At 43.5% G+C, this 15069-nt stretch overlaps 1 protein-coding gene across 1 annotated transcript in view; it reads right to left on the bottom strand.

The window, feature by feature from the left end:
* The window catches only part of gfra4a (GDNF family receptor alpha 4a), a 277708-nt gene extending 264207 nt beyond the window's left edge, over positions 1–13501 (bottom strand). Inside the window, exon 1 of the mRNA XM_059965707.1 lies at positions 13081–13501. The gene's annotated coding sequence lies outside the window, so the exon portion shown is untranslated. The remainder of the gene's footprint in view (positions 1–13080) is intronic.
* Positions 13502–15069: the final 1568 nt, after the last annotated feature.

Here is a 15069-nt window from a genome sequence, read left to right as displayed (position 1 = left end):
GTCCTGCTCCTTCTGCAACAAAGTCTCACTAATGGCAATAATATCATAATTCCATCAGTTGATCCGTGCCTTGAACTCATCCGCCTTTCCTATGATACTTCTTGCACTGAAATGTACGCAGCTCACGCCATTGTTCACACCATGCTCAGCCTTTTGATTCCTGACTTTGAACATCCGTCTCCACAATCTATTCTGGCACTTTGGTTCCCATCTTCCTGCAACTCTAGTTTAAGCCCACCCATTCCCCACAGTACTAGCAAACCTTCCTGCTTGGATATTAATCTCCGTTCAGTTCAAGTGCAGACCATCCCTTCCCTACTGGCCCCACCTTCCCTGGAAGAGAGCTTAATGATCCAAAAATCTGATGCCCTCTCTCCTACACCAACTCTCTAGCAATGTGTTAAACTGGATAATCTTCATACTTTTGGCTCTAGTAGCAGTAGTTCAAAGACGTTCTGGTTTGGAGGTTAATTAGTCATTGCAAGTTGTCATTTGAATAGGCTAGTGTTAAAAAGGTAGGCTGCTAGGCGGTGCAGCCTATTGAGCAAGAAAGGCCTGTTTTGCATGGTATCTTTAAATTAAAAAATAAACAAACAAACAAACAAATAAATACATTAAAAATATATATATATATATTAACTTACCAAACAAACAAGTCTTTAGAACTTGGGTAGAAACCAGAACACTCAGAGAATATCCACTCAGTCACTGTGAGAATATGCAACTCCAGACAGACAGCAACTCAAAGTAAATATATTATCAAAGTTTGTACACTGCATAATGCAATATACTACCTTGAGATTCATTTTCTTGCAGGAATTAACAGGAAAAACTAAATGCAATAGAGTTTTGTGAAAAACTATTCATAAACGGACAAAGTCTGACAAACAACCAATGAGCAAAAGAAGACAGGATTGAACCCAGGTCACTGCAACGATGAGGCAGTAGTTCTGGCAGCTGCACCAGTATTTAAAATTATTTTATCTTAGAAAGGATATAAAATTAAATGCTTTCTTGATTTAAATCCGATTTAAGACTTTTATTTTGTATTTATTATTCCATTTGAATTTTTAAAGGTCTGTGGCTGTTAGTTTTAAAAGCATTGGCAGCTTTGTCAGAGGCCAAGCTCTGCCGCTGACACTTCCTGTCAATCCTGTCAGGGACATCCCGGAGGGAAGATCTCCAGACACAGTGCCTGAGCCCTGGCTGCCATTCTGATTGAATTCTGGAGACCACAGAATGAGGCCTTTCCACTTCGATATGGCCTTGCACCTTATTGTCTACCTGCGTGGCACTTCCTCCATAACCGTAACAAGTAATTTTCATTCTGCTATTGCTTTATTTTTCACCACCTGAATGCACTGCATAACATACCATAGCATTAGAACAGGGACAGTTAGAATGGGAAAGAGACTATTCCCCGTGAGCCTGCTGAACTGTCCGCCACCACCCAGGTTTCATCATATAGTGTTATACTGCTTTTGCTTTAATGTGATGTAAATGAACCTTATTAATTGCTAATTTATTTGTGGATATATTACTTTATGTGTTGTGTGGAAGTTATCTGTACTGTGTTGTGCACCCTAGTCCAGAGGCACGTTGTTTCATTTGGCGGTGTACACATGTACAATATACTTGAACTTCAATTGATTTTTTTGAACAGTGTGTGCAACTTCAGCTTTTCACCGTACCCCAGTACATGTGACAATAATGAACCAATTCCAGTTCCTTATCCAACAATATCTACACCAGGTATCAGACCCATCTGCACTAATCCAACGCTAAGCCCACATTCCCACATTGTCATCAACTCCCCTTTGACTTTACCACCCACAATAGGGGCATCTTATAAAGGCCAAACTAACTTTTCAGTCCACATCTTTGGCGTGTGTGGAGAGATTTTCACAGTGCATAAATGTAAGAGATTCTGCAGATGCTGGAAATCCAGAGCAACAACTGCAAAGTGTTGGAGAAACTCAGCAGGCCAGGCAGCATCTATGGAGAGGAATAAAACAGAATGTCAACATTTCAGGCTGAGACCCTGATGAATTTCTCACAGTCACCGGGAGAATGTGAGATAGTACCAGATGTCAGAATTGAATCCAGGTCATTGTAGCTACATTATATTTTTGTAGCTCTACTGTCCACTCCATCATTCCTGTATACTGTATACTAATTCTACTTTCCAGACCTCAGCTTGTAGCCTTCTGTACTTCAATGATTCAAATACTCATCCACTTGACCATACTGCCTGACAAAAAGAGCATAGAGGACCAGTGAAATTGGGCCATGGGCAAGTACCCCAATATGACTTCTCACCCTCTTACAAAAGCAAGTGAGTCCTAGAGTTCCAAATGTATGTGGCAAGTGAGCCTAGTAACCCTTTCTCCCCTCCGCTGACAACTCCATTCACTGGTTCCACACATTCGGATTTATATATCACATGGATACCAAAACGTACGGAGAAATGCATCGCTCGCGTTAACAACCAACACAGCCAAGGATGTGCAGGGGCTGGGGGCAAGTGCCCTCACACATTCTGGCATCAACATAGCATGCCCACAATTTCAGTGGAACCACGCAGGCAGCAACAGCAACATCAACAGCAAAACAAAATGAGACAACAACAGCAAAACAATCCTCTTACAGACACAGACAGGCCTCCAACCCCAAGACAGGCCACCTCCGGGGCCCTGGACCCTTCCGACTTGCAGTATCACGTCTTTGACCTCCAGAGAAACAGACCCGGGGCTTCATCTTATGGGTCTTTACCTCCATACTTGCTGATTTCAGTCTTTGACCTTCAGGATTCTCTCTCTGTACTCACTGAACTCTGAGCTTCGACTTGTGGGTATCTACATTCAGACTTGCTGAGTTCTGAACTTTGACCTCTGGCTTCTGCAAATTCGGGCTGAGCTGCCCCTTGAGACAGCAGCTCCAACAGCTGCAGTCCCTGATGAGTTGAAATAGAGCCAATGAATGTCTTTTTGTATGTGTGCTTCCACATGCCAGGCTGATTCTGGTAAATCGTTACCCAACCTTCTCGCAGACTCTGTGTCTGGAAGTCTGATAAATAACAATAGATTTCTGATGAAGGATCTCTGTCCAAAATGTCAAGTATTAATTCCCCTCCATAGGTGCTGCCTGACTTTCTGAGTTCCTCCAGCATTTTGAGTGTAGTGCTAAAGTTTTCCAGCATCAACCAAATCTCTTGTATTTAGGACACTAACTAAGGTCCTGTTAGGATTTTATATAGGTCCATTATTACTGCTTAGTTTTAATACTCAACTTCCCATAATAAAACCTTGAATTCCATTAGCTTTTTTATGATCTTATTAGCTAGAGATATAACTTTAATGTGCTGTAAATCTGGGCATACAGATCCTTTATAGTTACGGGCCCTGTTTGGGTAATTATTACTTTTTTAAAAACACAGTAAGTATTTGCTGATATTGAATTCCATATGACACATTTTAGCCCATTCCTACATTTTATATCCTTCTCTTTCCATCTTCAAAGTTCAAATTAAATTTATTATTGAAGTATGTATGTGTCACCACAAGATTCATTTTCTTGCAGGCATTCACAGTAGAACAAAGACGTACAATAGAATTAATGAAAAACTACACCCAGAGACTGACAAACAACCAATGTGCAAATGAAGACAAGCTGTAAATACAAAAAGTAAATAAATAAAGTAATACTGAGAACTGTGTTGGCGCATGCCCTAGTGGGCAAGGCATCAGACTAGTAACCTGAAGGTCACTGGTTCGAGCCTCAGCTGAGGCAGCGTATTTGTGTCCTTGAGCAAGGCACTTAACAACACATTGCTGTGCGACATCACCAGTGCCAAGCTGCATGGGTCCTAGTGCCCTTCCCTTGGACAACATCGGTGGCGTGGGGAGGGGAAGGCCTGCAGCTTGGGCAACTGCCGGTCTCCCATACAACCCTGCCCAGGCCTGCGCCCTGGAAACTCCAGGCGCAGATCCATGGTCTCTCGAGACCGACGGATGCCACCACCACTGAGAACATGGGTTGTAGAGTGCTTGAAAGTGAGTCTTGAAAGTGAGTCCATAGGTTGTGTTCAGTGAGTGATGCTGTTTGGGAACCTGATATTAACTGCTACACAACCTGGTGATGTGGGACCTAAGGCTCCTGTACCTCAGTCCTGATGGTAGCAGCAAGAATAGAGCATGGGTTGGATGGTGGAGCTCCTCGATGATGGACACTGCTTTCTTGTGGCAGCACTCTTTAGTCTTTGAAGCTAATTAAAATAACAACTATTGTGACATTACCTCAACATTTCAACAAAACACAAGTCATTAGCTCGGATCCAAATCACTTACAGCGGCAGTAAATGGAAGTGACTTTCAAACACACTTAAAATTGACTGTGCAGCCTTCTGCCTCCCTCTCCTCAAAGGTAACTCATTTCCTCCCTTTCCCAGTTCTGAGAAGTGCCTCTTACACAAGATGTCCATTCTGTTTCTCTGTTTGCTGCCTGAATTGCTGAGTGTTTCCAGCATTTCCCTTTTTTCTATTTCAGATTTTCATCTCTAGTTTTTTTAAATGCTTTTCACTTTTGATGTTTTTTTAGATCCTTTGATTAGATAATGGCTCATCCTTAACCCTCAGTGTCATTTTCTTGTTCCAACCTCATTCTAACCCTGTTTCCTTGATTCATTCAATATCTAAGGGAATAAACTGACCTTCATAAGTACACTTCATATTTTATTTGGGTAACATCCAACCTGATTACATGAATATCAATTTCACCTTCTGCTAAAAAAAATTTCCTTCCCCTTTCCTCTTCTATACCCACTCTGACCTCTTACTTATTCTCACCTACCTATCTATCTATCTATCTATCAGCTCCCTCTGGATTCCCTTCTCCTTCCCTCTCTCTCATGATCCACCGTCTTGTCAGATTCTTTCCTCTCCAGCCCTTTGTCTTTCCTGCCCACCTGGCTTCCCTGTCACTTGCAAGCTATCCTCCTTTCCCCACCCCCATATTTTTATTCTTCCTGTCCAGCCCTGAAGAAGGGTCTCAGACCAAAACATCAACTGATTACTCATTTCCACAGATGCTACTGATTTGCTGAGTTCTTCCAGCATTTTGTGTAAGATGACCTTTGTTTTAAATCTACTTAGTGAGTGAACTTCCACAGGCCTTTGAATTAGAGAATTGCAAAGGTCTATTACCCCCCTCAGGGTGAAGAAATCCCTTTTTATCTCTGGGCTGAATTACTAATCTGTTAAAAAAAGATTTAGTGCTTTCACAGCCCATGTGATGAACAAACCCTTCTCAGGCTTCCGGCTGGGTACAGGTATCGACTTTAACTGACATTTCAATGGCAAACTCTACCATCTTCATCAGGGGTGATGCCTAGACATGTCTGGTCTGGTGGTATTTATATCTGACGTCTGCTCCTCCTGATTGGCTGGTCCTTATCCAATCAAGTTTCTGCTGTCCCACTTTGCTTACAATTGAATTCCAGTTCTTAGGTAGAATGTTTCCTACTTGAATGTTCTTACTTCATGTTTCTTAAAATTCGTTTCCCCTGGTTTTAGTTCATCAGCTCCCTTCGCCAGGTCCCAAAAGCCATTGGTGCAGTACAGTGGTTTTGTGCCATCAAAGTCAATCCAATGGGCATTACAAATGCACTGTTCTGCTGCAGCCGATTTTCCAGGTAACTCAAACTGATACAGCTCCTGTGCTCCTTGATGCGGGTTTCCACCATGCATCCCACTTGACTGATATATGCTGCTCCGCATTCACAGGGAATCCTGTAAAACACCAGCCGACCTGAGTCTCAGGCCACCTATGACCCACATAAGCTGTGATTTGAACTTCCTTACAGGTTTGTGGATGGTATTAATCTGGTATTTCTTCAGGATCCTGGTGATCCTTCCGAATTCTGTGGAAATGTAGGGAAGACAGGCAGTAGCGACAGTCTCCTCCCCATTGTTAGGTTTCCTGGTTTTTTCTATCAGCCTTTCTAAGGGCCCGATTGATTTCCTTCACCTTGTAGCTATTCTGTAGGAACGTTGTGCGTAATTGTCTTATTTCCTTGTGGAGACTTTCCTGGTCCGAAACAGTTTTCAACAATTAATCAAAGTAGGAAGTACTGCTCTACACTGGGAGGCATGATGGTGGCTGTTATTGTTGAGGTATAAGTCGTGCGAGAGGGTTTCAGATAGATGCCATGTCCGAGGCTATTGTCCGATTTACATTGTATTAGAGTGTCCAGGAACAGGAGGCAATCATTCATCTCTACTTCCATTATGAATTGAATGTTTGGATGTATGTTGTTTAGATGGTTGTGGAACTGTTGGAGTTCCTGGTGTCCATGAGGTCACACACTACGAATCTCTAATTTTGAGACGATCATCACAGATTCCAGATACTCCAATCATGGGAAACTTTTCCTGCATTCACCAGAGATTACTGGGGGCAGAGGCAGCACAGAAATAGCCCCTGAGTCTCTGTCACCCATCAATGGCACATTTGTACTAAGCCTTCATTACTCCATCATCCTCCCCCACCCTCCACTCAGATTCCACCACTCACCTGCATTCCAGGGGCAACGGGATGCGGGAGGAAAGCTGGATCTGTGAACCAGGCTGTCAAGCCGCAGGCAAGCCATTCAGGTTACAGAGGCCACCCCCCACTCCCCCCCACTTCCGGAACGCTCAAATCACAACTCAAAGATCTGAAATTTGAAATGAAAGTCTTTTCATGGGATTTGTGATAGAGAAGTATGTAATTTAACATGAGAAGTATTTTTGTCACCTCCCCAGATGATGTGGCTTTGAGTTCAGGAAAATTGCAATGTGGACCATTTCCTAGAAGTATAACCTGCCCCCACCACCCCCTCCTCCCCATAACAACTGCATCGAATTCCCATTAAAAAGATAACTAGTTTACCTGTGGCACTCTTTGGACAGATGCCCATTGTGTTTTTTTTTTGCCTAATTTGGCCACAGGTGACACCAAAGTCAAACTAAAGGTATTTATCTTTAGCTAGGCTGGAAGGGCCATAGCGTGAAATTCAGCAGTTGGGTCAAATTTCAAGCCAGTTTAGCAGAATCAGTTTTATTATCAATGACAAATGTCATGAAATATGTTGCTTTCTGGCAGCAGTACAGTGCAGTACGTAGAAAAGACCACTGTAAGATACAATAAGAAATGTATAAAAAAAAGGCGAACAAAAAGAGAGCAAGATAGTAAGGCAGTGTTCATGGACTGTTCTGAAATCTGATGGCGGAGGGGGAAAAGCTGTTCCTAAAACATTGAGTGTGTGTCTTCAGGCTCCTGTACCTCCTGATGATTAGCAATGCAAAGAGGACATGTTCTGGGTGGTGGGGACCCTTAATGCTGCCTTTTTGAGGCCTTGCCTTCTGAAGATTTCCTTGATGGTGGAGAGGCTAGACCCCATGACGGAGCAGCCATATTACATAAAGCAACTGAAGCTGGACTGGCCCCACAAGGAGGCGTAGTTTTAAGGTGCTTGGATCTGGGTACAGGGGGAATGTTAGAGCTAAGTTTTTCCTCACAGAGAGTGGTGTGTGTATGGAATGCACTGCCAGTGACAGATACAATAGGGTTTTTTAAGACACTCTTAGACAGGTGGCATTGACCTCCCACATCATGAAGACCCTGGAGAGACTTGTTCTAGAGCAGCTCCGGCCTATGGTTAGGCCACACTTAGACCCCCTCCAGTTTGCCTATCAGCCCCGACTAGGAGTTGAGGATGCCATTGTCTACCTGCTGAACCTTGTCTACGCCCACTTGGACAAGCCGGCGAGCACAGTGAGGGTCATGTTTTTTGACTTCTCCAGTGCGTTCAACACCATCCGCCCTGCTCTGCTGGGTGAGAAGCTGACAGTGATGCAGGTGGATGCTTTCCTGGTGTCATGGATTATTGATTACCTGACTGGCAGACCACAGTACGTGCGCTCGCAACGCTGTGTGTCAGACAGAGTGGTCAGCAGCACTGGGGACTGTCCTGTCTTCCTTTCTCTTCACCATCTACATATCAGACTTCAGCTACTGCACAGAGTCTTGCCATCTTCAGAAGTTTTCTGATGACTCTGCCATAGTTGAGTGTGTGTCTTCAAGGGAGATGAGGTTGAGTACAGGGCTACGGTGGGAAACTTTATCACATGGTGTGAGCAGAATCATCTGCAGCTTAATGTGAAAAAGACTAAGGACTGGTGGCGGACCTGAGGAGGGCTAAGGCACCGGTGACCCCTGTTTCCATCCAAGGAGTCAGTGTGGACTTGGTGGAGGATTGCAAGTACCTGGGGATACGAATTGACAATAAACTGGACTGGTCAAAGAAAACTGAGACTGTCTACAAGAAGGGTCAGAGCCGTCTCTATTTCCTAAGGAGACTGAGGTCCTTTAACATCTGCTGGACGATGCTGAGGATGTTCTACGAGGCTGTGGTGGCCAGTGCTATCATGTTTGCTGTTGTGTGCTGGGGCAGCAGGCTGAGGGTAGCAGACACCAACAGAATCAACAAACTCATTTGTAAGGCCAGTGATGTTGTGGGGGTGGAACTGGACTCTCTGATGGTGGTGTCTGAAAAGAGGATGCTGTCCAAGTTGCAAGCCATCTTGGACAATGTCTCCCATCCACTCCATAATGTACTGGTTAGGCACAGGAGTACATTCAGCCAGAGACTCATTCCACCGAGATGTAACACTGAGCGTCATAGGAAGTCATTCCTACCTGTGGCCATCAAACTTTACAACTCCTCCCTTGGAGGGTCAGACACCCTGAGTCAATAGGCTGGTCCTGGACTTATTTCCACTTGGCATGATTAACTTATTATTATTTAATTATTTATGGTTTTATATTGCTATATTTCTTCACTATTCTTGGTTGGTGCGGCTGTAACGAAACCCAATTTCCCTCGGGATCAATAAATTATGTCTGTCTGTCTGTCTTTGGTCTGAATGGGGCACTGGAGAGCATTGAACTCTTTCAGAGCACCTGAATTGGTTAATTGTTGTCCAATGCAAGTCGTTAATTGTTAAGAGTTTTTGTGTTTTTCTGGAGCTACTTGCTCTTTGTGTTGTGGTCTCCTGGTACTTTCTGGTTAGGCTTATTAAGCTTATTTTGATATGCCTGGAGATATCGTGTTACTTGTGCTATTTAAGTGAACATCTGTTTTGCACTAGTTGCAGGGTCCTAGTTTTGTGAATGTTACGTTTGCTGTGTTGCTCGACCAAGTTCCTGATGTGCTTTTGGAATTATTATGAATGAACTCGCATCGCTGTCTCTACATCAGAGTCTGTCCTTCCTCTGCATTTGGGTTCCAATATTGCCAGCGCACTGCTGAAAGTTTGATTGTGGAATCAGCCTATGAGCGATCTATTCAAGAGCCTTATAACAGCTGCATATAAGCTGCCCTTAAGCCTAATGGTATGTACTTTCAAGCTTTTGTATCTGTTGCCCAGTAGAAGGAGGGAGAGGGAGGGGTTTTTGTTGACATTGGCTGCTTTCCCTAGCAGCAGGAAGTGTGGACAGAGTCGCTGATTTCCAAGCTGGACTGGGCTGCGTTCACAACTCTAGGGCAGAGAATTCCAAAGAGTCACAACATGCTCAGAGAAGGTGCTTGCTAGAGTTAAGAAGGATGAGGGGACATATCATTGAAACCTTCTGAATATTGCAAGGCCTAGATGGAGTGAATATGGAGAGGATGCTGCCAATAGTGGGGAAGTCTAGGAACAGAGGGTACAGTCTCAGAATAGAAGCACACCCTTTAGAACAGAGATGAGGAAGTTTTTTTTTGGCAGAGAGTGCTGAGTCTGTAGAATTTGTTGCCACACAGATGGCTGTGGAGACCAAGTCACTGGGTTTATTTAAAGCAGATGTTGCTAGGTTCTCAATTATTAAGGTTGTTAAAGACTACAGGGAGAAGGCAGGAGAGGGTTAATAGATCAGCCATGATGGAACAGCAGAGCAGACTTGAAGGGCCAAATGGCCTAATTCTGCTTCTATGTCTTAAGTTTTTATAGTCCAAGATATTCCTCCTTGTCCAATTAAATAGATGATTCTGTATTCTGAAACCTTGTTTCCTGATTTTAGATTCTAATATGAGGGGGAACTTCCACTCAACATCTTCAAGTCAAGCACTTTGAGGAATGAGAGATATGTATTAACTGGCAGGTTTGCCAGCCAGAAAATGAATAAGAAGAAAGCTCAGTATCAATTAAAATAGTGGAGAGGCTCTCCTTCTGTCTACGTGCATCATAGTGTGACTGGACACACTAGTGTGCTCTTATAATTAATTGAAAATGTTGCTGGAAGTGCACAGCCTGCAATCTCTGTGTAACTAATCAAAAAAGAAATTCAGTCTATTTGTTGAACCTGCAGTTTTGCTCTAAATACAATTTATCAGCTTACTTTGCTTGTATTTTTGGTAATTAAAACAGGAAATAAAATTGATAACATATTATGCAGGGGAAGCACAACAGGATAGTTGGATACCCTGCTGAGAGCTTTATGAGAGATCTGGCAATTCCTTTGAGCCCTCCCTGGCTCGCTGAGAATGTGTTAATTTTAGTGTCAACATTGCGATGAGTAAATTTTCTCAACGGGTAGTTTCATTCATCAATAGGGTTGGACAGAAACAGGTGGGGGTTGTCTGCAAATGAATAGCCACCTCCTGTGAAACCCAGAGAGGTACTTAAATTGCATATAATGAATGATCTGGGTTTTCCCATGGATGAATCAGGAGCCCTGTCTATTTCCTCATCAATTATTGCTCCACTCTCCAAATTTATATTTCAAAAATTAACTTTGTTCCTAGTAATAAAGAATTATCTACAAAGGAATAAACACAGAGCAAAACGTTTTTTTAGTCCTGACGAAGGGTCTTGGGCCGAAACGTTGACCGCTCCTTTCAACAGATGCTGCCCGACCTGCTGAGTTCATCCAGCTTGTTTGTACGTGTTTACTTTTTTTTATACTTGTGGACAATATTTCAATAGTTTTTATTTGAAGTAATTGGACCATCCACCCCCATGTGTCCCTTGGGGGTGAGACACCATTTCAGTGTTTGAGGGGTATCCCCACCTTTCATGTCCATTAGTGGATGGAGCCTAGACTGCGGTTCTTTCCCACAGAGCCTTTGTGATAACTGCACCACGTTCCTCAGCACGTACTCCTGCATCCTGGTCTGTCTGATTTGGCAGGATTCCCCTGCAGGCATCTCAAAGTGCTGGCACACTAAGTTCCAGGCAGACCAAAGAGAATCTTCCCCTGTGCCGATGATCTTCCAGCAGCACTTGACGCCCGCCTCAGTGTGTGGCCTTTGGACCAGCTTGTAGATCATAGAGTCCTCTGTGTATACTCTCCAAAGTTAGACCATAAGACCATAAAATATAGAAGCAGAATTAGGACATTTGGCACATCAAGTCTGCTCTGCAATTTCATCATGGCCTATCAATTTCCTTCTCAGTCCTAATTTCCTGCCTTCTCCCCATATCCCTTCATGTCCTGACTAATCAAGAATCTGTCAACCTCCGCCTTAAATATACATAAAGACTCAGTCTCCACATGAATTCCACAGATTCACCACTCTCTGGGTAAAGAAATTCCTCCTCATTCTGAATGGATGTCTCTCTATTCTGAGGCTCTGTCCTCTGGTCTTAGACTCCACCACCATAGGAAGCATCCTCTCCACGTCCACTATTGAGGCCTTTCAACATTCAATAGGTTTCAGTGAGATTCCTCCCCTTCCCCGTTCTTCTGAATTCCAGTGAGTACAGGCCCAGAGTTGTTGAAGTGTGTCATTGTCTCTTTTATCTATGCCTACCTTCCCTACGAACTCTCCAGCTGTCTGAAATACCTGTCATCACCTTTGAGACAATGTGAATCATTATTGCTTTGTCCATAAGGGGTGGCATGGTAGCACAGCGGTTAGCACAATGCTTTACAGCAGCAGTGACCCGAGTTCAATTCCCACCACTGACTGTAGGGAGCTTGTACGTTCTCCCCATGACCACATGGTTTCTCACAGTCCAAAGACCTACCGGGTAGTAGATTAATTGGTCATTGTAAACTTTCCTGTGATTAGGCCAAGGTTAAATTTGTCAGCCGCTGGGTGGTGCGACTCATTGGGCGGGAAGGGCTTGTTCTGTGGTATATCGCCAAGCAAATAGTCGACCAAACAAACAAACGAATAAATGAATAATCATTTCAGCATTCCATTCCCTTCTGGTGGCCAGTGCGTGTTAGTTATTAGATTACAGAGGGATCCACTAATTGTCCGTTCTCTTCTTACCTCCAGCAGGAAGTTAAAAATAAACTGTAGTGTGAAGGGTCTACTTTGCAAACTGCACCCGCTATCTGCTGGCAGAAAGCCGTGCCGGCTGTGCTAGTTATTGAAGAATTCTGCAATCCTTCCATTGACACAGCTTCTGGCACCACAGTATCGGCATCCAGCGTCAAAATATCACCACCATATAAACACCAGAAGTTCTGAAGAGGCTAGAAATCCAAAACAATGCACACAACATGCAGAAGGAACTCAGCAGATTAGGCATCTATGGAATTGACTAAACAGTGGATGCTTCAGGCTGAGACCCTTCTTCAGGATTGGAAAGGAAGGGGTGTGGTGAACTACATACACCTGTCTGGACACGCCTCCTGCTGACTGCTCCTGTGGCTCCTCCCACAGACCCCGGTATAAAGGCGATTGAGGTCTGAGCCCGGCCTCTCTGTCTCCAGGTTGTAGTATGGTGGTCAACCACTGCTCGTTCTTTCTTCCAGTCAAAAAAAGCCGATATCTCGCCTTCACGTCTCAGAGAGAGTTATTGATGGTGCATCAAGGGGGAAGAAACCAAAAAGCATATAAATGTAGCGTGCATGGAGTTCTGGCTCCCTCTGGGTCACTCAAACAGTGCTGGGTGGGAGGTCCCAAACTAAGGTCTGTTGACCCCTTGGTTGATGGTAAGGCTTGGGCTTTTGGATGTGTGCTGCAGATGGAGGGCCTGTGAGAGTAGCTCTGTAGTTTGAACGTTTTAGTGCTTATCTTGTTTTGTTGATAAATAGTTAAAAACTTACCTGTAGTGGTGTCTTCCGTCACCTTTACCGAATCCGCAAGCTGCCTTCCCTGCGACGTGAACAGAAACTCACAGACAAGGAGACGTGGAGGCTCGGGGTGAACTGAATGAGAAGGGTGAGACAATAAGAAATCCTACTGAAATGTTAAAATAGAAGTGGGTCAGTCAAAGGCAGGAAGCGAGTAGAGAAAGCTAATTCCTGAAGTTCAGTCTACTGTTGGGGTTGGGGTTAATAATTTATTGTCTGTAGAAAAAAAAACAGAGAGAGGGGTTGAGATTCTTCCAGTGCTCTCTGTATCTTCTTGAACACTTTTGTAGTATAGTCTCTGTTGCAAATTAGAAAACACAGCTTATTTAAAACACAGCTGTCTTATTTACAAAAGACAGAATTAAATATACAGATGCTCCGAAGATGAAATAATTCGTTATTTGGGGAAAGAAATAAATATATATACTAAAGTTATTACGAACTCCGTGGAGCATGTGGGGATCTTCCAACAACCAGGCACTCTTTCTTTCTTTCTCTTTTTTTTCTATAGGGATGCTTGGGGGGAGGGGTTAAGGGGAGGGGGATGGGTAATATACATTTTTTTTCTCTACTTTTATTTTGTAACTACTTGAAATACAATAAAAAAAGTTTAAAAAAAAGAAAACACAGCTGTCTGCCTGAGCACAGCAAGATGACACAAGCTGCAACGTCGCAAAATTTTCGTCTGATTCAATGACATTGTTTGGCTGGTGGTGTAGTGGCATTTGCACTGGACTTAAGGGGGAATGGTCCTGGGTTCGAATCCGGCCGGCTCCTTGCGCACTTCCCATCCGTGCTGGGTTGGGCATCGAGCCTTGTAAAACAAGCAAACAGGAAATAAAAGGCAAGGTTGCTGCCCAATGCGTCGGTGAGGCGTGGGAGGAGATTATTATTATTCAATGACATGATGAATTGGGACTGTTGTATACTAGAAGTGGAAGGAGAGGCTGCAAGGGACATCTACCAGGTTGCCCGGTTTAGAGAGCATGTCTTATAAGGATAGGTTGAGTGAGCTAGAGCTTTTCTCTTTGGATCGAAGGAGGATGACAGGAGACTTCATAGGTTTGTACAAGATGATAAGAAGCATAGATCAAGTGGACAGCAGGAGACTTTTTTCCACAGACTAATATGAAGGGCTTAATTTAAAGGTGATTGGAAGAAAGTATAGGGGGTAAGGTCAGAGATAGGTTTTTTACTCAGAGAGTGGCAGGTGCATGGAATGCTCTGTCGGGGATGGTGGTAGAGGCAGATACATTAGGGTCATTTAAGAGGCTCTTAGATAGGAACATGGATGGTAAAAAAAATGGAGGGCTATGTAGGAAGGAGGGATTAGATTGATCATCGAGTAGGTTATAAGATCAGCACAACAATTTTTCATTCTCATAATCCTTAACACTCTTACTAATTTTTCTGCTGTTGTTTCGTGACTTGTTGTGTTCTGTGTTCTGCTGAGCGCTGTGGGCACACTGTGTTAACACCAGAATGACACTTGCGGGCTGCCTCCAGCACATCTTTTGGCTGTGTTGGCAGTTAACACAAATGATGCATGTCACTGTGAGTTTCAACGTACATGCCATAAATAAATAAATCTGAATTAGGAAGATTCCTCAGCGTCCTTCTGAATTCTGTTCAGTACGGCCCAGAGGCATCAAATTTTCCTCATATGTTAATCCTTTCATCCCTGGAATCATTCTTATGAACCGTCTCTGGTTGCTCAAATCTTTCCTTAGACACCAGACATTTCTCAGAATGAAAGCTGGGTAGTTGGCTTATCATTGCCACATACGGTTCACTGAGATACAATGAAAAACTAAATTTTACATTCCATCTGTACAGATCATTTCACAATATAATTATACCATGGTAGTACAAGGGAAAAACAATAACAAATACAGAATATCATGTTACAGTTACAGGTGGACAATGGCCATTGGCCATTATGGTGTTACAGTATGCCTTTGA

Source organism: Hypanus sabinus, chromosome 3 (genome assembly GCF_030144855.1).
Source record: "Hypanus sabinus isolate sHypSab1 chromosome 3, sHypSab1.hap1, whole genome shotgun sequence".
Classification (NCBI taxonomy): Eukaryota; Metazoa; Chordata; class Chondrichthyes; order Myliobatiformes; family Dasyatidae; genus Hypanus; species Hypanus sabinus.
This window is presented reverse-complemented; position numbering and strand designations above follow the sequence as displayed.